The sequence below is a fragment of the Falco biarmicus genome, chromosome 16, assembly GCF_023638135.1.
Source record: "Falco biarmicus isolate bFalBia1 chromosome 16, bFalBia1.pri, whole genome shotgun sequence".
NCBI lineage: Eukaryota > Metazoa > Chordata > Aves > Falconiformes > Falconidae > Falco > Falco biarmicus.
Genome location: NC_079303.1, coordinates 10,211,727 through 10,233,979, shown reverse-complemented (window position 1 = coordinate 10,233,979; position 22,253 = coordinate 10,211,727). Strand labels below are relative to the sequence as shown.

Sequence of the window (22,253 nt, the reverse complement as noted above, 5' to 3'; positions counted from 1 at the left end):
GCTCCCTGTAGCGCTGTACGGACCCAGAGTGTAGCCTGGCCTCACGCCTTGAGTGGAAACCTTTCCTAAATGGCTGTGTTGATGTTATAGTTTGCTCTAGGACTGAGCGTAAGTGGGCTGCTGCAGGAGCCTCTCCCCTTCTGTCCTGTCCAGCATTATCAATCTTGTGATTCCCATTAATTCCATGATCTATGGAACAATGAGTTTCACATTCAGAGTTTTGCTCGTGTCTGTCTTCCCCCCCGGCATATGGGTGTCTTCACATCAAATGTTAGTATTTTTTCCTCTTTATCAAGTGTAAAATCTAAGAATGCACTGCCGCCGACTTCCACAACCTTCTCCCCGGTGACAGCCCCGTAACTTTTAGCTTGGGCAGGCCCCTTCTGGCAGCGCCGTGTAAATCTGCTGGAGGGGCCCCGCCAGAGCCTGGACCTTGCTGCCTCGGACCTTCTGGCCAAAAGCGGCTGCTGCTCTTCCCACCTATCACCCTGGGAGCACCCTATAGAAAGAATCAAACCCTTGGAAGAAGCGGCTGGAGGTTCCCAGAGGTTAGGAGGCCGCTGGAGGGACGATAGCCTTGGAAAGGCTCTCTGGGCAGGGTGGCTTTGCAGGGTTTGTGCAGCAGCTTTGCTGTGTAAGCGGGCCGGTAGCTGCCAGGTGTTGCTCTCTGTGGAAGCTGCAGCGGGTTATTTCAGCCTGTATGGGGTTAACTTGTGGATGAAAATAATAACAAAAAAGGAGGCAGTGATTTTGGAATTAGCATGTGACCATGAACATTCCGAGCAGCCATCCAAGCCTGTGGGAGACAAGCTGTTGTGTAAGTCTGGCTTTCTGAGCGTGTCTCCGATTTGATTTATCGGAGATGTCGGCTGTATTTCTGTCACAGATGTGCTGGCCTTGGAGTTCATCGAATCCCAAAGTCAGCTAAACTCACTCAGCTGGAAAAGCGCGCTGTTGTTAGCAGATACATATTCACCAGGCCAACGGTTCTTTTTAATTTTCTTCCTTTCCCGCTTAGCTTCGTTTTTGCTTATGAATTGTGTTACACTTGCTTCCATTAACGGGAGATGTATTGCCTCTGTCAGCCTCTGAGTAATAACCAAACTGCCCCGAAGCGTCCACAGGGCCAATATATCTGATGGCGGCACATAAAATAGACCAGTGAGTACCACTGGCTTGTGATCCAGCAGAGACGAGCAGCAAAAGAGTACTTTGTTAGATAGTTGACCTGAAAGACTGATACTGCTGCCTTAGGCTGCCAGAAGCTTGTTTTCTGGCCTCAGTGGAAGGAGAGATTTGGTTTGAAGGCTCAGGATGCGCTCTCCTTCCCCGCTTGGTGCCCCTCTAAGATGAAGACCTCAAGCATCGTCACTACTCTCAGCATTTCATTAACGTCCTTCCTCAGCACAGCAGCAGCGATGGTTTGTGTGGCGGGTGGTGCTGGTAAGCCTGGCAAGGCACAGTTTGTCGCGCAGGAGCCGAGCGAGGGCTGTCAGCAGCTCTCTGGGCAGAGGGCCCCAGCAGCTGGAGGATCTAAGGGCACCACTGGGCAGCTCAGCCCACGCAGCGCCCTTTAAGGAGGAGCGCAGAACGCCGGTGAGCCGGGGTGTGTGTTCAGCCGCAGCTGTCAGGCTGGAAGCAAATGCAAGCAGCTGCCTAATGCACGCCCCCCCCCCCCCCCCCGCCCCCCCAGGGACTGCCTGCCCAGGGTGAGACCACTGAATTCAGTCTGTTAAACATACAGCGAGCAGCTGGGTGAGGAGCGCTGGTGAGTTATTAGACTCTAATTAGCCAAGCCAGGGAAATCCGTCATCTGAGTGTTTCTTCTCAGTGGCTCGGCTTAGGCAAGCTCCAGGTGTCGTAGCAGGGCTTATGTTGTTCGGAGCAGCACCCCAAAGGCTTTTATTCCTGTAAATTCAAGATTACTCTCTGGACGCTTTTGAGTCTGTGCAGCATCCCAGCAGGACCCGAGGGATCTGCTATCTCGTACGCTGACTGTGGGTTGCAGGCTGGTGTCCCCAGTTTGCTTCCTCAAGCGAGTGTGTTATCATCTAGTAATGCTTCATCTTCCTCCAGTTGCTTGCTGGGTAGAAACACAAAGTCCGTTTGATCTGGCAAAGTGTTTTCTCTAGGTTTTGAGAAAAATCCAGGTGACTTTATTGTTTCTTCTGTGTTCTTACGCTTGGTTTGTTGGAGTTGGAAACGGTTCTCTCTACCTGTTCTTCCCTCTGAGCAGGCTGTGCATTAGGGAATCATTGTAGCTGCAGCCCAGTAACTCAGCATGTCATAGCTCTTTAATTTTTGTGGGGGCTGGCCTCTGAGCTCTATGTGCTAAGTTGATGGGAAGTATTATAGTTGTTTAATATTTATGCTGTGGCAGTGCTGGAGGCTCCAGTCAGTTCAAGATTCCTCTGGACAAAGCACGGAGAATACCCAGCAGCAAGCAGAATCAAGCTTTGTGCATAGAAAAATAACTGTTCTTTTTGTGGTCTTCCCAATTTTTTTCATTGCTTTAAAATATTATTACGGTTGTCAGAGATGCATATATTTATGCCAACAAATGGATGAAGAAGCATTTGTAGTGCTGGGGACTGAGGGGAATATCAGTGGTGCCTTTGTTGAAACCGGTCGCAAGAAGCAAGAGCCTTTAGAAGCCAGGGATGTCTCTGAAAACACATGACGAGGCTCCCTGGGACTGAGCACCAGTGCCAGGACTCTGAGAGAGGGGGAGAGAATGAAGACCCTGAGGAAGCAGCGGTTGCGCACACACTGGTACCATGGGCCGGAGTTAAATCCCGGAGCAAGAGCCTGGCAAGGAAAAGAGCTTGCTGGTTGCAGTAGGTGTGGAGCTGTAAGCAAATGCCATCTCTTCTTGTTTGAGCCTGTGTTCAGGGAAACAGGGATGTACGCACCTTGCAGAGAGAACCGGGCTGCATGTGACTCTCAGCTCCCTTCTCGGGTCATCCATCAGCTGGAAGAGCCTGCGAGCTGGCTCAGTGCTGGCGGCACAGGGCAGGAGGAGCCTGGTCTTCACTGCTCCCCAGGAGGGCTTGTTCTGCTTGGTGCCGAGTGCCCTGACTCACCAGAATCCATTAAAGAGTTACATGCACGTACAGGTTGAGGGTATAAGAGGCAGCACGTTTGTAACGAAGAGTGGAAAAATCCCTTTGACTTGCTGACTCTCTTCTGATCTGGGTAAAACATTCCCATGGCCATAGGGAGACAGGGATGCAAGGGAAGGGTTGGAGGAAAAGGTGCCTTGTGCTTAGATCAGCTGGTACTTCTGAAGAAATGCTTGATTTGCTGAAGCCAGCCAGTTGGGTTCCTTTATTAGAACCCTAATTAAGAAAAAAAAAAAAAGCCTTTACCAGGTGCTAGTAAAGGTAAGGGACTGACATTTTTTGCAGCTGCTTCCAAAGTCTTACAAACCTGGATAAGTGCTGTTTGCTTCTTGCTCTTCATTGGTGCTCTAAATAAAGGCTTACAGGGCTGTGGTTGAAAACAAGAAATGTAGTGTTTGAGGATAAATGGTTTGATGTCTGCTTCTGTTTTAGGAGGGAGATGTCTGGCCAAATTCTTCAATTGAAATTAAGGTGATCTTCAAACCCCGAGAAGCCCGAGTCTATCAACAAACAGCCTACTGCGACATCTCAGGTACGGCTCCTTTCTCCTCCTCCTGCCACCCACCGCAAAGGCAGGGCACAAATACTCTTCCAGCCCCCTTGGTCCCCGTGGACTTGCTAGGAAGGGCCGGTGGTCAGCAGGGCAGCGCCGGCACCTTCCTGCTGTCCCTGTGGCTTCCAGCTGGTCTGTGCAGAGCCAGGGCTTAGGATGCCTGGCTCTGACCACTGATGGCTCTAGAGCAGCCAAAGCAGCGAGGGGATAAGCCTTCCTACCAGGCATTTGCTCTGCTGCAAGGTGTTTGTAAAGGCCAGAGAGCTACACCGCAGAAGAGCTTTGGTGGACGAGCACTGAGCCCCTGTAGACCTGCAAGATGAGCCTTGGATCCATGGATGCACTGTCAGGCTCCTGAGGCGGTAGGAGCTGAGTGAAACGTGCCCCCTGCCGCTGGGTCACCTCCCGCTCTCCAGGCGCTGCCAGACCGTAGGTGGCTGAGCCCCGCTGAGCGCAGGGTGTCTGTGAAAGTACCAGGCGTGTGCCGCTCTCCCTGCGTGGGACCAGTCACCTCGTGGCTCGAAGTCCGTGCTGCATCTGCGTAGTGTTGTACAGGGCTCGCTGCCCTCAGCAGGGTGAGCTCCCTGCCCAGGAAGCACAGTGCGAGCAGTCTGCTAGACAAGCTTTATGCTCCTCCTGGCTGACAGAAGTGCTGTCACGGCTTTTGCTGGGAGCGGTTATCACTGACCCACCGCGTTACGCTGCCTTTGCCCTTACAGAGGTGTGACGGCTTTGCTGTGCTGGCACGGGGCAGGGAATGCTTGCAGCAAGCTCCGTGGTTCAGGTTACCTTGTCCTTCCTCTCCGTCTGTGTGGTGCTGCTTGAGGTGGTTTTCAAGAGCGGGAGGTCCCTGTCAGATTTCCATCCAGGGAAATGATTTTCCCCATCTAAGAGGAAGGAGGTGCGAGGCCAGTGGTCCCCAGCAGCCAGGCTCCCGTTCTGGAGGGTGCTGAGATCACTAACCCAGCTGCTTTGATCCCGTCCTTACTGCTCCAAGCTGACGGATGCAAAGGCCATGAAACAGCTTTTTATTGATACGGTAACTGCGCAGGGTTCAGCAGGCTGCTGGGGTGCGGCTGTCAGCCGGCTGCTGGGCCTTGCTTGGGCTCTTCCTTCTCAGCTCCTGTGCGGTCATCTCTGATGGCAGCGATACAGACAGCAGGTTTTTATCTTTGGTTCTGTTTTGTGAGCTTTGTGCCTTCACTGAACGGATTTCAAAGCTTGTCTAAGTGCATGGGAAGGAATTCCGAAATTGTCTTTTATGCGCAGCATATCTTCTTCAGGGTGCAAAGTGATTGCTAAGTTATAAAGCAGCCCGAGGGCTCAGTTAGAAATGAGAAGCCAGCCCCGAAGTATATCTCCTGAGGGAAGAGAGGGGTCCTGTATCTTCTCGCGGAGCACCTAGTGCTGGTGCCACCCAGCCCGGAGTCAGGGACTGCTCCGAGGCTGCCTGGAAAATCCAGGCGAACCGAAGGAATTCTGTACTGACATGGCAATCTCTCCCCAGGCCGTGAGACCAGGCTGCCCCTGCGCATCAAAGGGAGCGGCATAGGGCCCCAGCTGCGCTTCAGCTTTGACCAGCTGGACATCGGGAAGGTTTTTGTTGGATCAGCCCAGAGCTATGAGGTGAGCAGTGGGGTTTTCTGGGGTTGGGGTGGATCCTGATGGCTCCTGGGGCAGCGGTGAGCTTTGTGGGCCTGCGGGATTTCTGGCAATGCCGGCAGTTGTGAGCACGGAATATTTGACGTGAGTGAAATGTGGGAGGTTTTGCAGAATCTGGATAGTTTTGATGGGGTCTGAAGGGTGTGTCTGTTGTTCCCAAAGCCCCGATCCCTGCTTTTTGGCAACCTCCCTTTGAGACCAGCTGGGAGGCTTCATGCAGAAAAACCAGCCCTTGACACATGAAAGCACCACCGGGTCAAAAAGGTCAGGATCCAGAGGCTTTTGTTTCAGCCCTAGAATCACTGCACCCTGGTACCCTGGCGGTTAAAAAGCAGCTGGAACAAACGTGTTGTGTTCCAACTCGAGTCCGTTGCAAACACCTTTCAGTGAAGCGCATCCTCCTGGCTCCTGGCGCCGGAGGGAAGCCGGCCAGCCTCCCCGCACAGAGCTGCCCGCGCAGGCACCGGGAGCGCTTTCCCTGCTGACCAGCCTCCTGCCACCCTTCAGACCTGGTGCACCTCTGGCTCTGTGAACAGAGCAGAGCAGTTCTGGAAATGAAGCAGAGGAGCTTTCTACATGTTTCCCTCCCCCCACCCATGATGGCAAGTTTTCTGTCAAAAAAAACAAACCACCAAAACCCACACAAAGAAAAAAAACCAACCCAAAAAACCCAAAACCCCCCCAAAAAACAAACCCCCAAAACCCCAAAAATCTAACCCCCCCCAAAAAAATACAGCAACTGAAAGAGGTAGAAAATGAGGCAATACGTCGTGCCAGATGCTTTCAAAAGCTTGACTGTGGCAGGGAAGGACATGTTAAGGGGTTTTCTTACCAAAATCTTGTGCGCTCTATGCATTTTTAATGCTGATACTTTATGGAGTCTATTTATATAAATTATTTTTTTTCATTACTTGAGAAAATGTGAATGAGTAGATGATACTGTAGGTGCTGTATTGAGCAGCCAGACTGGAGGTGAACCTCAGCGCAGGATCCCTAAGTGCAATTTGTAACTAAGGTGTAAAACACATGAGTAGTTTTCCAGTTACCAGTGCAGAGTTGGAATAGGTGAATGTTTTCAACAGCAGCTGCAAAACTGGAAAATAAGGGCTGTATGTCTGCTTCTGTCTCAGTTTTTCTGACAGGTTTTGCGGGGACAGAAATTAGGGAAAAAACCTCCAGAGCCGGTAGTTGGGAGCGCAGAAATGGCAGGATGTCACCTGCAGCCATCGGAAACTGTAGAGCTTTGCTTTTGGGTAGGTCTGGTGACCAACAGCGTGCTGGTACTCACAGGCAGGTGTGGGCGCTCCTTGCTGAACGTGAAGAGAGCTGAATCTCACCAAGCGCCGCAGGATTGCGTCGCTTGTTGGAACAGTAAATAATGGTAAATTGGCAGATGATGGCTGTGAATATTTGTGAAAGAGAAATTCTTTAGACTAGGAGGAGCTGCTATGCACCTCACTCTCGCCCTTTCTTGACGTGTCTGGTTGAGCAAAGACAGAGAGACTCTCGGATGAAAGAAAAGAATAAAATGAGCCTCACTGACGTACCCTAGCAGAGTCGGGGAGTGCTGCTGAAGCTGGTTATAGGGCTGTCCCGAGGTATTTTCCACATCAGATGAGCTTGTTGGCGGCAATGGGAGCTGAATGTGTTTGCCCTTGGCGGGACTGGGCTCGTCTGGAGCAGAAGCAGTTAGGTGGCGATGCGCTAGTAATGCTGTGACCGCCCTTTGCTGCTCTTTGGGGCAGGTCTGCATCGCCTTGGTGATGCAAGTCCAAGCGGACTGCTCTGTGTCAGTGGAATAAGCCCAGGGTGACTCAGTTTCTGTGAAGTTATCGCTGTTCTGCATGCAAAAGCCCAAAGGCAGAACCTGTCCCGTTGTGTGTTCTTTAGCTTCAGCCAAGCAGCAACACGTGGCATCTTCTGCCTTTTATAGATGTCTAATTAGAGAAGAAATCAGCCTTCTGTAAGGAAGGAAGATTCCTCATGTATTTCCATTTTGATTTCTTGCTGCTGCAGGCGATCCTGTTTAACAAAGGAGTCATCGATGCCCCCTTCAGCTTGGTCCCTCCAGGGACGGCTCTGGGCTCCTGCTTCTCCTTCCACCCCCAGGAGGGCATCATTTCACCAGATGGCCTCCAAGTCCTCCGGATCTCCTTCAGTTCCACCATCCTGGGGCCATTCACAGAAGAATTCTGGTTCAGTGTGGGTGGGTCCCCTGAGCCTGTGACCTTGACTGTCAGGTGAGGAGGGTTCTAGGAGCCTGGTGGGCACATCTGTAGCCATCTCTGGGTAATCATCTCCCACCTACCTCATTTGGTGATGGAGCAGAGAAAAAAGGGTGTCGTCTAATGTCTTAGTCGAGCACGAGGGTGACGGGTTGGTTTGAAACCCACTGTGGTGCTGAGACCAGCTTTTCCCTGTCCCGGTGGTAACAAAAGCTGAATGCTTTGCAGTTCTTTTTAACCAAGCCAGTTCCTCCTCTGCCTTTGTCCTTACAGGGGCTGTGTCATTGGACCAACTCTCCATTTCAATGTACCTTCCCTCCACTTCGGTGATGTCTCCTTTGGTGAGTGTGCCCTGGGCTTGGACCGCAGGTCGGGAGGTCTGTGCCTTACTGAAATGAAGCACTTGAAGAGCGTCTGTCGCTTGTGTTCCTCCACAGCAGCCTTCAGGGTGTTAAAAGCAGGGCTGCCGCTTGCTCAGGTGGTGTTTTACTGTCGTGAGAGCAAATAGGGCCAAAGGAATAGCAAGCCAGTATTTTTCTGGTGCCCTCAGAGCCTGCTCAGCCCCAGCCTCCCATACCTTGGCGACAGAATGATGGTGAAAGCCTTTGTCCCAGAAGGGCCCAGGGGTTGGGGCTGCAGGAGAAGGGCGTTGGAGCCACACGCTAGCCTGTGGTTGCTCAGGGCGAACGCTCCTGCTGCAAGGCGAGGACACCACTTACCCACTTGACCTTTAGTGTGAGATGTTGATTTGTGCCGTGAGGGCTCCTGGTTATCTAAGCCCAGGCAGTAGCTCTGTGTTGGGCACTGATGTCCCCAGAGATGTGGGCTCCTTCTCCTTCCCCAGCTGAAGCGCTGACAGAGCGGGTGGCTGAGCCCCAGTGTCTCCATTGAAATGCAGATTCTGATTCTCCATCTCGAGTCTCACAAAAGGCTTTTTACTGAGATGATCTAAAGTTTAAATGTGAAATCAATTGCGGATTGATTGAAGGGCCGTTATCATTCTGCACCCTGGATGCCTCTGTGTTTTCATGATGTTTGTGGGCTTTTTAAAGTAAACTCATTACCTTCCCCGAGCCGCTTCCCCCTCTCCCTGCATCACCGCTCTGCCACTGCTGTGTTTCCTTTTGAATAAATAAATCCACAAGAAACGCACCAGGCAGGAATACGGTTGTGTAATAGGAGATTCATCCTACTTAATCTGATTTCGTTAACAAGGCCTTTTCAGCTGAAGGCAGCTATTGTATTTTTGCTTCTTGTAACTGTGCTGCTGACTGTTGTCTGCCTCTGGCGACTTCGGTCCCATTTGGGGCTGTGCAGTCTGTGTGTGTCCTTTCTGTGCCCCCCCCACCCCCCGGCCGGAGTAATTGCTGACGGTGGGCAATGCTCACTGCTGATGGGCACGGAGAAACATCTGCTGTGCCTGCAGGTGGTTTTCCTCCCTGTCTGTATGCAAATAGCGCTTGGTAAGCAGGGCATGGGAGGTGTCTCCTTCTGGCAGAGCTGGTGTCCGCTCCAGAGCAAGCTGCGGGCTGGTGTCCTGCCTCTGCAGCACATCCCCTGCCACCCAGTGTGGTTGTATCACTGGTTTTCCATTAGGGAAAGCAAGTGTCAGAGCTAAAGTGATGTCAGGTGTTGCGGGCAGTAATCAAAGGCAGCGAGGATGTGATGTCCCCATTTGTTAGGTAAGGCGAGACACGTTCCTGCTCGTTTCTAAGGAAGCGTCAGGTTTCCTGCAGTGGGGTGGGCTGAGTTGTCCTGTGCTCAGTCGTCCTGTGCTCAGTCTGGTTGCCCCGAAACGGGAGCTGCCTTAGGGATCCTGCCTAGGGAAGCTGCATCAGAGTGCTGTGCATCATGTTGTAGTGCCCAGTTTCGTCCTTCCTTGTTATTGAAGAGAAGCTACAGCAAGGAAAATCTGCTACTTTCATATATTGAAAACCAGGGGAATGTTCATGGAGTTAATGGGGAATTTTACAGGCTGAATTTTCAGGATAAATGGTCTGTCTGGATGCACGCTCGTCAGTGAGAAAGAGTTGGGGCTGGTTTGGGGGCAGGTGAGAGGGCTCCTCACAGTTAGAGGGAGACTTCTGCTCTTCAGCACCAACACCGCTGCCCATTGCCAAGGAAGCAAGCTCGGCCGTCGAGAGAAAAGGCAACTTCAGTCACAACTCGCTCCTCCCTGAGCTTCTCAGTTAACCTGCCGTGCGCATTGACAAGAGCTCAACTCCAAGCAGGGTTTTATCCTAACAGGAGAGTCGCAGCAGGAATCGCAGCGTAACTGGGGACTTAACTGGTATTTGTCTCACCTTTCCAGGCTTTCCTCACACCCTGTCGTGTCGCCTCACTAACACCTCCTTGGTGCCTGTGACTTTCAACCTTCGCATTCCTGGCGATGGCTCAGGACAGCGCAGCATCACCAGTTTTACTCAGATTTCAGACAACGCTTGCCTGTCCTGGAGGAAGGGAGCCCAACATCACGTCGAGCCAATGGAATTTACCATAATGCCTTGCAAAGGCACCATCCGCTCCCAAGGAGCCCTGGATATCCAGGTATGGGATGAGCCCGGCCATACGTGCTTCAACAGGTGGAGCTGCAGCGCTGCTGGCTTTGGGCATAACCGAGTAAGAGATGGGCTTTTGTTAGCTGGGGGACTCTGGGATGGAGCAGCGTTTTGTTTCCAGAGTCGTAAGCCAAGGATCACGTATCGTGTGGTCAAGCACAGAAGCCGTGCGTGTGTTTCTGAGCTGCTTAGAGCGATTTGTTTGATTTGAAGGGGGCCGAGGAAGGGTGAGGACGGAAGGTGGCTGTTGAAAAGAGAGATGCCATTGCCTAAAGCAGTTTGCTTTTCTTCCCGGTCTTATTTTTCCTCTCCTGTTGAGCAGGATGAGTTGCATTCACTGCAGCGGGGGCTGAGAAAGCTCCAGCAGCCATGAACAAACTGCACAGCTTTTGCTGGGCCATGTTTTGCCCTCAGCTTCCCAGTGTAAAGCTGAACTCGTTCTGGGAAAGTCAACAGATCTCCCCTGGGTTCCCGCTATTGTAGTTGAGATGAAAAATTGGTCCCTTAATACAGTGGTGAGTAGACCATGAGTTGTGCTTTGATTTAGCTTACACGTGCCCTGGTGTGCAAGGTGTATTTCACAGGTGGGGTTTGTCAGCAGAGTTTTGTTACTGGGAAAGGCAGTGGTCCACACGTGGAGCAGCAGCAGAAGCAAGGCAAAACGCTCCCTTTCCTTAGCGTGGAAGGAGAAGGGCAGGACACCACACGTGCGTGGCTGATGGCTTCTGGGAGTGCTGAAGTATTTGACGCCGCTCTTCTCCTCTACCAGGTCACCCTGTGTTCCAACACGGTGAGGCAATACGAGCTGGCGCTGGTGCTGGACGTGGATGGTGTTGGCCAGGAGGTGTTGGCGCTGCCTCTCACAGCCAGGTACCGGCGCTTTCCTTGCAGCTGGCCACCTTTCCCCGCGTAGCCAGGCCCAGCACGCTGCCTGGCGTGTGGTGTGCTGGCTGCCGCCCCAAAGGAGAAATGGTGCTTCATGAGCTGGTTCTGCCCAGCTCGCTGTGAGCACAGCCGTGCTTTGCCAGCGGCCCTGTTGAGAAGCACCTGTGCTCCGTGCTCAGGGCCATGCCTTTCTTGTTCTGTTTTGAAGGCAACAGTGCTTATATTCCTTGTTGGCCTGTCGTCTGGGACTTGAGGAGTAACGAATCTGCAAAGGGCTGCCCCTGCTTCTCCCTGCAAGCGGTGGGCTTGTGTTGGGTTGGCCCAAAATGCAGCATTTGTTTGGAAGGCGGCGAGCAGCCTGCTGAAAGCTGGGGTCTGGCTCAGTTAATGAAGGCGTGTGCAAATGGGAAAGGGGCTTACGGCAGGACTGGTGGGGGGAAACTAAAGGGGAAACTCGTCCTTGGTGTGGCAGGTGAGCTCAGCTCTCTCTGGTTCTCTTGAGCATGAACGTTCCCAGACTTAAGCCAAAAGCTGCTCTTGCTGCAGCCACGCTCAATGGCGTTGCGCCGCAGCGGGTGCCAGTTTAATGACGAGAGGGACACAGTTCGCTGGTGCTGTTCCCTCTCCCAGGCAGTCAGCCAGGCGGTGCCTGGGCTGCAATTTTGTAAAACGAGTGGGAATGGGAAAAGTCAGTGTGTGGGCTGGTGTGTGGAGGACCCAGGCAGCTGCAGGAGCTGGGAGAGGCTGGTCACCCACTGCGAGAGGCAGGCGGTGCTGGTGCCCTCCATCGCGGGGGCAAGCGGCTGAGGTTTCAGGCAGGGCGAGAGCGGTACGGGAGAGGAGGGAGTTGCTTTTACTGAGATGCTGGAGTCTTGTTTTTCTTGAGCTTTGGGGAGCGCTGGTCCTCAGCGGGAAGGCTCCCGCAGAGCTCGTGCCTTGCTGGGACTGTGGGAGGGTCCTTGCCGGCCTCCTGGGGCAAAGGAGGGGCAAAGCTTGATGAGAGAGCACTGGGGCAGGGCACTGGGCAGCCTCTGCCACGGGAGTCTGGGGCTGCCCCTCCTTTACAAGAGTCTGTTGATAAAAAAGAAGTTAGAGGTGAGTGATTGCTGTAGAGGTAGGAAACGTCTATCTGGCAGAGACAAATGCCTTGTGTCTATTTCATGCTGTTTGGGGAGTGAACAACTTCTACATTCTCTGTGTCTCTAATTCCTTTTGGTCATCTCTTCACCCAGATGTGTGGTTCCTCCGCTGCACGTGCTCAGCCCTGTTCTGAGATTCGGACGGTGCTTTCTGAAATTCCCTTACGAGCGGACACTGACCCTTGTGAATGACAGTGATCTTCCAGGCTGCTATGGAGTCCTTCCTCAGGTTTGGCATTGCGTTCGCCTCCTGCCCTCCAACGTCATTATCGAGGGGTTTATTAGGAAAAAAGGGGGTTTGGGGAAGACCTTGCTGTTTAGTGTTCAAACCTAAAGTTTTGCAGAGAACGGGAAGCTACCTGAATATGAACTTCAGGAGCGGTTTGAACTCCTTAGGAAGCAGTTTTGGTTCTAGTCTTTGGGGTGCTTTCATGCAGGAGAACTTTGAGGGTTGTGAAAAGCAGCTGCAAGGAGGCCGCCAGCACTGGAGTGGGTGTTTGTGGGTGCAGCAGCTTTTGGACCCTGTGAGGATGCTACTTAGCCCCATATAAATCTTGCACCTTGTGTTGCGCTTCTCTGCTTTCTCCTAGGGATTTTTAAAAATGCGGGTGAATTTCCATTGTAGTAGATGTTAAGGAGCTTGAAGTTTCCTCAGATTCTGAGGTTCTGTCAAATTCTGACAATTGTCTTCTTTGATTCTGTCCCTTATAGGAGCACAAGGAGGATGCTGCTGTGTGGTACTCCAGCCCTGTGCCGTGTGGGATTATCCAGCCTCACAGCTCGGTGGAGATCCCGTTTACGCTGGAAGCCCAGGCGATGGGAAGGCAGGACACTATTGCTAGTGTCTCAGTGTTTGGGAATGAAAGATCCCCGCTGGTGAGTGCTAGGCGAGATGCGTGCCTTTGTGTGACTCATCTTGGTGGGGCATAAAGTGTGCTGGGGTTCTGCCAGGGAAAAGGAGAAGGTCATAATATGTGGCTGGTGTGGACAAGGAAAGAAGGGGTTCATGGCATAAGTAACAGCTAATGCCTAGAGAAGGGTGGTGTCCTCGTAGGCGTCTGAGATGGTGTTTAATTATGGGCGTGTGAAGCGGGATAACAAGCCCAGCCTGAAACCCAGAACAATTCCTGGGTCTCTCGCGCTCCTGCATCATTAGATGAGCAGCAACTGCTGCTTCATTAGAACTTTTGTTCAGGAGCACACAGGGACATTGCTGCATGCCGCTAAAGCAAGGGCGGTGTAGGAGGCCGTGCTGAAATGATGATTTCTGTAAAGCTGGATTTAAGCTTTCATGAAAGTCAGGTCCATCCCACCTGAGAAATATCCATCATATCTCTTTGCCAAAAGCCCCATCCAAAGATGCATGAGACTCCACGCTGCTTGCATCTGGAGCACAGACTGTTGTGTGTTTGGTTTTTTTTTTCCCTACCAAGCTTGGAAAGGGGTGAGGCAAAGCATTCCTTGACTAAAGCCTCCTACAAGACATTGGCATTCAGGCATGTACAGCAGCAACAACAAAGTGTAGGCAAGAGAATGTTGTATGTGGTGTCCTGGCTTCCACTGGCTGAAACAGAGAACAAATTTAGTTAATAATTTAATTTTAGAACCTTTTTAATTTAAAAGGAGATTAACTTTTGAAGCAGCTGTTTTAAAATGTCTTGTCCTCTCTCTGAGCACAGAAGGGGATATCAGAGGATTCCTGAGAACCTGAAGCTTTCTGTAACGGAAAGGAAGGCTGGCATTTTGAAAGCAAATGCAGGGCTATAAACTTTTTATAAAATGAATTGAAACGATGATGCCAAATCCCCTGGATGCCACTGATCATCTCAACCCCGGCTGCTGGGGATGTGCATGTAAACCAGTCAACAGCAAGGCCAGGCAATGCAGGCTTTGCAGGGAAGTCTCACGTTTGACAAAACAGTTGCTCGCAGATAGAAGGCATGCTTCCCTGGAAGAGGAGGGTTTCTCCCCACTGGAATAGCCAGTTGTTTAAATGTCACCTGGTTTTTGAGCTGCAGGTCCCTTGAAAAGCTTTTACCCTTGGGCTAACAATTTATAAATTGAAAGTTGACCTTACCTTAATCTTTTCTATTTGGCCGTGAACATGTCGATGTTTTGCCCAAAGGGCGAGCATTTCAGCTGGAGAATCATAGCTGTCCCTAAAGAAAGGACTAGATGCATTGCGTTTTCTATAGGTCTGTCTTCTGGTTGCAGTGCAGTTCCAGTAGTTCCCTGGTAGCTGACGCACCCAAAGCTTTCTGGGCTGGCAGAAGAGCTGGCTGTCTTGTTACATGTCCTGCGCTGGTGGCAGATCCTACCCGTACGGCTGCAAGTCTGACCTTGGGAATCGCTGCAGCGTGTTCCAATAGAACTTCAAAGCTCGTTCTTGCCTTCGGCTGGGGTGCCCAGTGTCGATGCCTGGTCTTTACCGCCATTTCAGGCGGAACGTGGTACAGATCTTTCATCCAGGTTGTGCAGAGTCCCTCCACAGCTCTGTTGTCGGGTATTTTGTTTGCAGGTGACCGCGTGCCAGCTTCAGTCTGATGTGTGTCATCTGCATGAAGGAGCTGGTAAATCCCAGCCCTGGCGTTACTGGTGGCAAGGCAGCCTCGTGTGCCGCGGGCAGGGGGTTTGGCAGCTGACCGCTGTCAGAATAAGCGGGCACTCGAGCACAGCTGTCCGCCAGGGTCAGATGCTCTTCGTTCCTAAGTGATCAAATGTGACATGACCTACCTGTTGACAAAGCCAGAGGTGCTGGGGGGTGGGGTGGGGTGGGGCGGTGGCTGGTGGCTGTTTCTGTAGCTGTGGCAATATTGCTGATGGCAGAGCTGCCATCTCTTCTTGCTGCCTTTCCCTGTGCCATGTTGCCTGTAACGCTGTTGCATGGCATTTTTCTTGTCCCTTTTAAGAACCCTGTAGACGAAGGGGTTGGGGTTTTTGAAGCCCTCTCCTTGGTGGTGAGGATGCGTCGTGTTAGTACACAGGCTGACAGAAGCCAGCTTGCCTGGGCATCCTCCAGATGTTGTTCTGCTCATTCCCAAAGAGCTCTGCCCTGCCTTTGCTGCTGCTGTCCCGCTGTCACCGGGAAGCTGAGCTGGCTGGCGAGGCGCTGCTCTTCCCTGCAGCTCCTCCTTCCCGGGAGCTTTGGGCAGCATCGCCCAGACATGCATCGTCGTGCATGGCTTCAGTTCCTTATTTTTGAGGCCCCAGCCTTGGTAGGTGATTTTTTTTGGTGCTTAGTTGCATGCATCAGTGGCCTGTCAAGGGATGAGCATTTCTGGATGCTGCTGCTTCTGGCTGAGTTGGGCTGGTGATTCTGACAGCTGTCAATACCACTTCCTTGAGCCAGACATCATTTAAGGTTGTACACGGTGGAGGCTGGTTTCTTTTTCGGTTAAATCGTACTCTGTGCCCTCCAGTGAATCATACAGCATCTGGTCAGCATTGGGAGTTTTATGCATTCAGATCCTGTTGAAGTGTTGAGGTGTTTGGAACCAGTAAAATCCACAGCAAGACTGGACAAATTCTCCTTGTTTTTAATGATGTGGGAAGGTGGTTTAGCAAAGGGATCCGTGTTCCTCCTCCAGTAGTCTGTGCCAGTTCTGCAAGGAGAAAGCTTTTTGGGTCTGACTGTCAAGAGGAAAAACACCGCTTGAACGATGTAATGAATAATTTAATGCCTGTTATTCATGTCATACCGGCAATGCACCTAGGCACACATCAGAGGCAAGTAACTTGCACGATCTCTGCTCTGAAGAGCCTGCTTCGCTTCTGGCTTGTGCTGGTTTTCAGAGGTGCATTTTTGGGAATGTCAAAGAAGTAACCGTCCAAGTGTCACTGTGCAGCAGCAGTGGTCAGGGAGGTTTGGGGCTCGGCTGAGCCGCAGAAGGAGCGGGAGCAGGCACAAGGCAGAGAAAGGAGAGCTAACTGTGGACGAGGTCTGGAAAGGAGAGCGTGGGACCCAGGGTTTCTCTGTCCCCTGAGAACGGGAGCTTGTGGCTTTCAGATGGGATCGCTCCCGAGCCTGCACTTGCCCCAGGCCTTCTGTTTCAGCCTTGCAACACTGAAAACTTCCAACAGCCGTACTTATCGCCCCGTCGAGGAGGAACCTTAGAGCTGTCTCATATTTTTTAACTTCCCCTGCTTTTCTTTTTTCTTTCCTGCCTGCTTCCTGGAGCAGAATGTGTCTTTAGTGAGCATTGGAGAAGAACCGGTTGTCTATGTGCATCCGAGGGAGATAAATTTTGGCAGTATTCAAGTTCTACAAGATGCGTCCAAAAGTCTCCACCTCTCCAATCAGGCTGTCATCCCTGCATCCTTCTGTGTAGAGATGGTAAGTATCTGTGGGGCTGTTTCCCAATGAAAATTGACTGGTCTGTAGCAGCCTGTGGCTTGATTTTTACATGCACCGTTTCCATATTGCTGTCTCGGAGAGAAAGCAAGGCATTCCGTCCCAACGCAGCGAGAGAAGCCTGGCTCTGGGGGCAGTTTTAGCTGGGGCACCCCTCAGTAAAGTAGACAGCTTGCATAGACGCTTGTGCAGAAAGGAGTCTGGATCATCTTTACAAGTTTTCCCTTTGTTTTCTGGAGGGTATTTAACGGAGAGTCGTGTCTTTGGAACTCTGAGATCAAGAGGCCCCTGTGGCCCTTTGCTCCTGGAAGGGCATGGATTTCCCGACACTTTCCCCATTAGGTCTGCGTTTGCTTTGTGTCAGACTGCTGTTTGTGACAGTCTGGGGTGTGAAGTTTGTCCTCAGCCTGCTTGTGGTGAGGTGAGTTTCACACCTGCTGGGGGCCCAACCAGCTGTGGTGTTGCACAAACATGTAACGGTAAGGGTTGTGTAGCTACAGGGTCTGTGGGCTCCGTCGCGTTGCAGAGCATCTCCAGGGGCCAGCCGCAGGGAAAGGCCGTTGAACTGATGGAGGCCGCAGCTGACAAGCTGCGTGGCAGGTGGCAGGAGGCGGTTGGGTTGCTGCCCTGTCGGGGGGGGGCAGGGCTGGTGCAGCCAGGGAGGGCTCCGTGCGGAGGCTGGGTGGGATGTGCCGCTCACTGGAGGTGGGATCTGTGAGGGGCTTAAAAACAGGGTTGGGGGGAGGTTTGTTCTGCTCCACGCTAGGTGGGCTGGATTTGTGGAGCTGGTTCACCCAGGCCTGGCTCTGTGGGCTTGGTTGGGTCTGCGGGTAAAGCATCAGGCAGCGTGCGAGAGGCCAGGCTCAGCCTCCTGGGCCAAGGAGGAGGGGGACGAATTTCCTCCTTGCTGCTTTTCCAGCTGTTTGGGGGACAAAGGTAACCTCCAAGTGGGGGAGGGATTCCCAGGGCAGCTTTCTCTGAATCCACCATGAAAACCCACTTTCCATCTGTGGCGAGAGCAAGCCACCAGGGATGGCTGGTACTGGTGTTGAAATGATGGGTTTGCATGCCTGTCGCAGGCAGTGACCCGCAGAGCTGTTCGGGTCCTGCTGCCCCGGTGCAATGCCTCCCTCCTCCCCGGGCAGCTCGCGGTGTAGCCGGGGGGCTTGCAGGGTACATCTGCCCCTCCGTTGCCTCAGGGCCCTAACCCATGGGACTGGGCAATAAAGCCTGTCGTGCTTCACCGCCATCTCTGCCAGTCCTGGGGCTGATCAGTCACTAGAGCAGTAATACGAGGCGGCTCGGGGACGGTTTCTTTGCCTGCAATAAAGACGGGCTCTGCTTGAGCAGTGGCTTGGACCAGATGATCTCCAGAGGTCTCGCCAGCCCCAGCCGCTCTGTGACTCTGTGTGTGTGATGATCCCCCCTGCTGACTCCACGGGGCCGAGTTCCCCCATGGTGAGCATCTCTGCTTTTCAGGGCAGCTGCTGCTCTCATGGAGACGTGCCAGGAGGCAGGTCCTGGGAACCTGCTCCATCAGCCGCTTCACCAAAGGCTCTTCAGACAGACTCCGGGCACGGTGCTGCTGAGGCTGCCTGATGGGAGCAGCGCGGGCGTGGGCGAGATGTGCCCGAGCTGCGCCCTGGCCCTCAGCAGCTGCCTGCTCTGCTGCTCTTTTGCTGCCCCAGTTGAAGTTTTGCCCTTGGCTGCCTTACGCTGCCTGGCAGCTCCTTGACGGGAAGCAGAGGGGACTGAATAATTGTGGAGATAAAGCCTGGGATGCAGTCGGGCGTCAGGGTGACGCGCACGTGTCCACCTGAGAGCGGAGCAGGCTGGGCTGTGCCTTAGCCCAGCTGATGGGTGACACGGGCGTCCTTCATTCCCCCGTGTCCCTGAACCCAAGCCTTGTGTCCTGTAAAGCGCCAAAGCCACTGCTTTGATTCCTGCTTGGAGGTTGCTGCAGGGGGGTGAGCCGTGATTTCCCTGTCTCCCATTTGTTGGCCAATCTGCAAACGGTGGCTGTGAGGCTCAGAGATCATGGTCTCCACTTGAAAGAGCGAGTTATTGACTGAAATTTTCGCAGGAGCGTTGCATCGGGAATGTTATGCGCACTGACCGGCAGCTTGACAAACTGAATGAGGTTAATTTGAGGGGCAGCAACAGGGCAAACGAAAGGCTGGTGTCTTGTTTGAAACAGAAAAGGAAGATGCTGTAATGCAGATGGCCGTGCTGCCACCCCGATGGTACTCTTAACCGTCGAGTGAAAATTGCTCTTCCTCTTAAGGCAAGCTTGCTGCTCGCTTTGGGGGAGACAAGATCATTACCTGAGCAAGCCAGGATGATTTGTGGTGAACTTCACTTTGGGACAGTGACTTCAGGAATTACTTGCAGTTCCCCTCAGGCACCAGCTTCCCTGTACCCCTCTCCTCTCTGCTGGGTGAGTTGTGTCTGTTCTGTTCTCAGTTGCAGGGAGCAGCAGGGAGCATCTCTGCCACCAGAAGAAAATAAATAAAACCCCGCCAAATCTGTGTGTTGAGATGGGGCTTTTTGGGTGGGAAGAGGGTTGTAGGGACTGCATACCTGCGTCCTCGGTTGGCTTATCCCTGCTTGCCAGGGTGTCTGCAGATCTGCGACCCTTGGGACCAGTGTGTCATCCTGTGCTCACCCAGTGAATCCTGTGTCTGTCGGGTGTGCTTTTCCCTGTCAGATTGCTTTCCCAGCTGCCAGGCAGCCCAGCCTGCTAGGGAATCCTCTGGATCCAGCGAGGGGGGGATTTGTGTCTGCCTTGGGTAAAAAAAGACTGGAGCAATGGATCAACATGAAGGAGCTGTTGCAGCTTAGCTGGGGGCTGATGTAACCTGCTGATAAAAGTGGCTGTTTCTCCTCCTTGCTCCGCTGTCATCTTCTTTTCCTGCCTCCCTAAGTGCCTGATTTTTGCCATATTGACAAGTGCCAAAGGCTTGTTATGGATTGATGGAAGTGTTTGCTCTCCCTGCAGAAAGGAAAAAGCATCGTTCTTAGATCATTTCCTACTTGTTCTTTGTCGTGCTGTCTTCTCAGGGATCTTTTGTGTGACTGCTAAGGTTGACATCTCTTGGCATCACAGAAGGCAGCTGCGTATCGCGTCTCTGTGATCAGGAAAGAAAAGACAGGCCTAGGGTGTAATTTTTCTCAATCAGTGGCAGCTTTCTTCTGCCTGCATAACCCCCGTGCTGGGTCTGTTATGTGCTACCGCAGGGTGGCAAATGGTTTCCCAGTGCCTTGTAACGAGGAGGAGACAGAAAATCTTCCTTGGGGTTTCCTCTTCTCATGACAGTCGTAATGCGGGGTCCTGTCTCCTTCAGCCTGAGCCCTGAGCTCCCGGATCCAGAGCCCTGTGCTCCAGGTGAAGCTCGCTGCTGCCTGGTTTCCAGCAGTGCTTGTACAGCCAGCTGGGTTGTCTTCAGGAGGGTGCCTGGTGGCTCAGTGCAGATCCCCGTCTGCGTTCCCGGGGATGAGCTGCTGCCACATTCAACTGGAGCTGACCTTGCAGCATAGACCAAGATTTCGTTGGTTGGTTGGTTTTTTTTTTTTTTAAAAAAAAAAAAAAAAGCTGTACCTGGTTATCTTGTCACTGGGATTCGCTGTGGATAACTCCATGGATTTTTCAGGCAGCGTATAAAGGCTCTTGGTCAGGTGCGGTGTAAGCAAGGGCAGAACATGCAGTTCCCATACTCTCTGCTCCCCTGTAGTGCAGGATTTGTTTCATTTACTAATTTCATTGCTTATTCCCTCAAGCTTTTGATGACATTGCTTTTATTAATGAAATGGCCATATGGAAAGACCGCAAAACACGGAGGTAAACTTCCAAACAGTGCTGATGCTGCTTTAGTGACTCTGTTTCTGGGTCTGGCTGACGGGCGATTCTGTTGCTCTCTGAGCAAACCGTGCAGGTTGCGGGCAGTGAAGGCTTTGAAGAGCACATCAGCATTGTCTGCAGTTCTCCCCAGCTACTCTCGCTGAAGTCGGAGCAGACTTCAATCAGCAAGAGGATGGTTTTCAAATCTACTGTAAATCACTCCCCCCGCCCCCAAAGCAGCTGAATAATTGGCCAGCCTGTCAGTGTTTGCTCATAGTGAGACAGAGGCAGACAGTGCTGCGCCCTTCTCATGATATCTGCAGTGCTGTTTAGAAATTAGGATTAAATTAACTTTCCAGGGTACGGGCAGCACTAGCCCTGCATATGTGGCCTCTTCCAAGGTGAGCAGAAGTTTTGAAGATGGATAGGCTTAACTCTTTCCTGAGCTGTCCCACCAGAGCCTCATGGTGCTCCAAAAGCTCACCTTTAGAGTGAAACCCTTGGTTTGGCTTTAAAGGCTGTGTTTTGCTTATACACAGCGGTACCAGTTTGTGCATTTCCACCCAGTTTGGTTTTGCCGGAGCCCTTTGTTGTAGCTGACAGGGCCTGGAAACACACAGCATCAGTTGTGAACAGGGCTCGTGGCCAGGAGCGTCCAGTCTCATGCTGGTGAGGGGTTGTACCAAAAGCTGAGGAAGGTAGAAGGCTGTTTCCCTCCCAGTGTCACTCAGGCTTAGGTCCGGGGCACGTGGGCCTTAAAAGGGGGAGCAAAGGTTTGGAGGAGACCTTGGAAAAGGTGCCTGAAACCTGGCCTCAGGGAAGAGTTTGGATTTTATGGCATCCGCTATCTTCTATGGGTTCATGGTCTTTCAAAATTGCTGTGTTTCAGTAATGGAAGAAATTGTTACTCTGCTCATCTAGGAGAAGGGAACTTGTTGCATTGTGCTGCACCCGCTGGCCAACAGGGTTCAAGAAGGGTAGAAGTCTTCAAGGCAGTTACGCTGCTACAGGCCAGAGTGACTCAGCTGAGCTCTCTTCCCAAGGGAAAAGCCGGAGGATTTTGGTTGTTCAATCCTGTGCTTGGCAGCAGCTGGCCAAGCCGTGTCCGTGTCCTGGCTGGAGAGCCCCGATGTGCAGAGTGGTGGCACTGGTCTCCCCAGCCCAGCGGGGAGGGCAGATGGGACCTGGAGGGCTGAGCAATGGCCAGGGGACACAAATGGAGACAAGCTTTGCTGGCTCACTCAGCAGCTGCTGTTAGCTGAAGCAAGTGTGACAAATTGGGCTCCGTTGTCGGTGGCAGTGAGTGCCACACTTTAATTCTTTTTTCTTTTCTTTTTTTTTTTCCACTGGCTTTAGAAGCTCTGCCTCGATTTCACAAAACTTCTCCTTGCTGGTGCTCTGGGGCAGAGGCTCAACCAAAGCGGTCCCCCTGCTTTTGCCGAGGAGATGCTGGTGCCGAGGTGCCAGGAGGAGGCTGGTGGCTGGTGGGAGCATCCGGCCAGCCTTGTGCTCTGATCCCCACCCTGTGGGCCTTAGGGTGCTTCTGGGCTCTTTCTGCCACTGGCAGTTTGTGCGGGTGAGGAGTCACTCTGCTGTGAAGAGCACAGGCTCCCGCCCCTTAGGACAGCTAAAGCCCCTGGGACAAGGCTCCGTGCGCAGCTGATGTGGTGGGGGGTTATTTCCCCTTCGTGCGTGACCCCCACTGGGGGCGGTGGATCCGCCTGACGAGGTGTGAGCGCTCTCTCGCCAGAGCTATGGCTTGGTAAAGTACAGCTGCATTTTTCGTGTTGAGTTCTGCTGCTTCTTCCACTCGTGCAAGGCTGGAATGACCAGATGGCTTCAATTAACGGGCTCAAAGTAACTTGCAGAGGGCAGCGTGGTGGGTCCTCGGCCATCCCTTGGGGCAGCCATCCAGCCGTC

At 52.6% G+C, this 22,253-nt stretch overlaps 1 pseudogene; it reads left to right on the top strand.

Moving 5' to 3' along the window:
* The window catches only part of LOC130159871 (hydrocephalus-inducing protein homolog), a 98,428-nt pseudogene that overhangs the window by 25,317 nt on the left and 50,858 nt on the right, over positions 1-22,253 (top strand).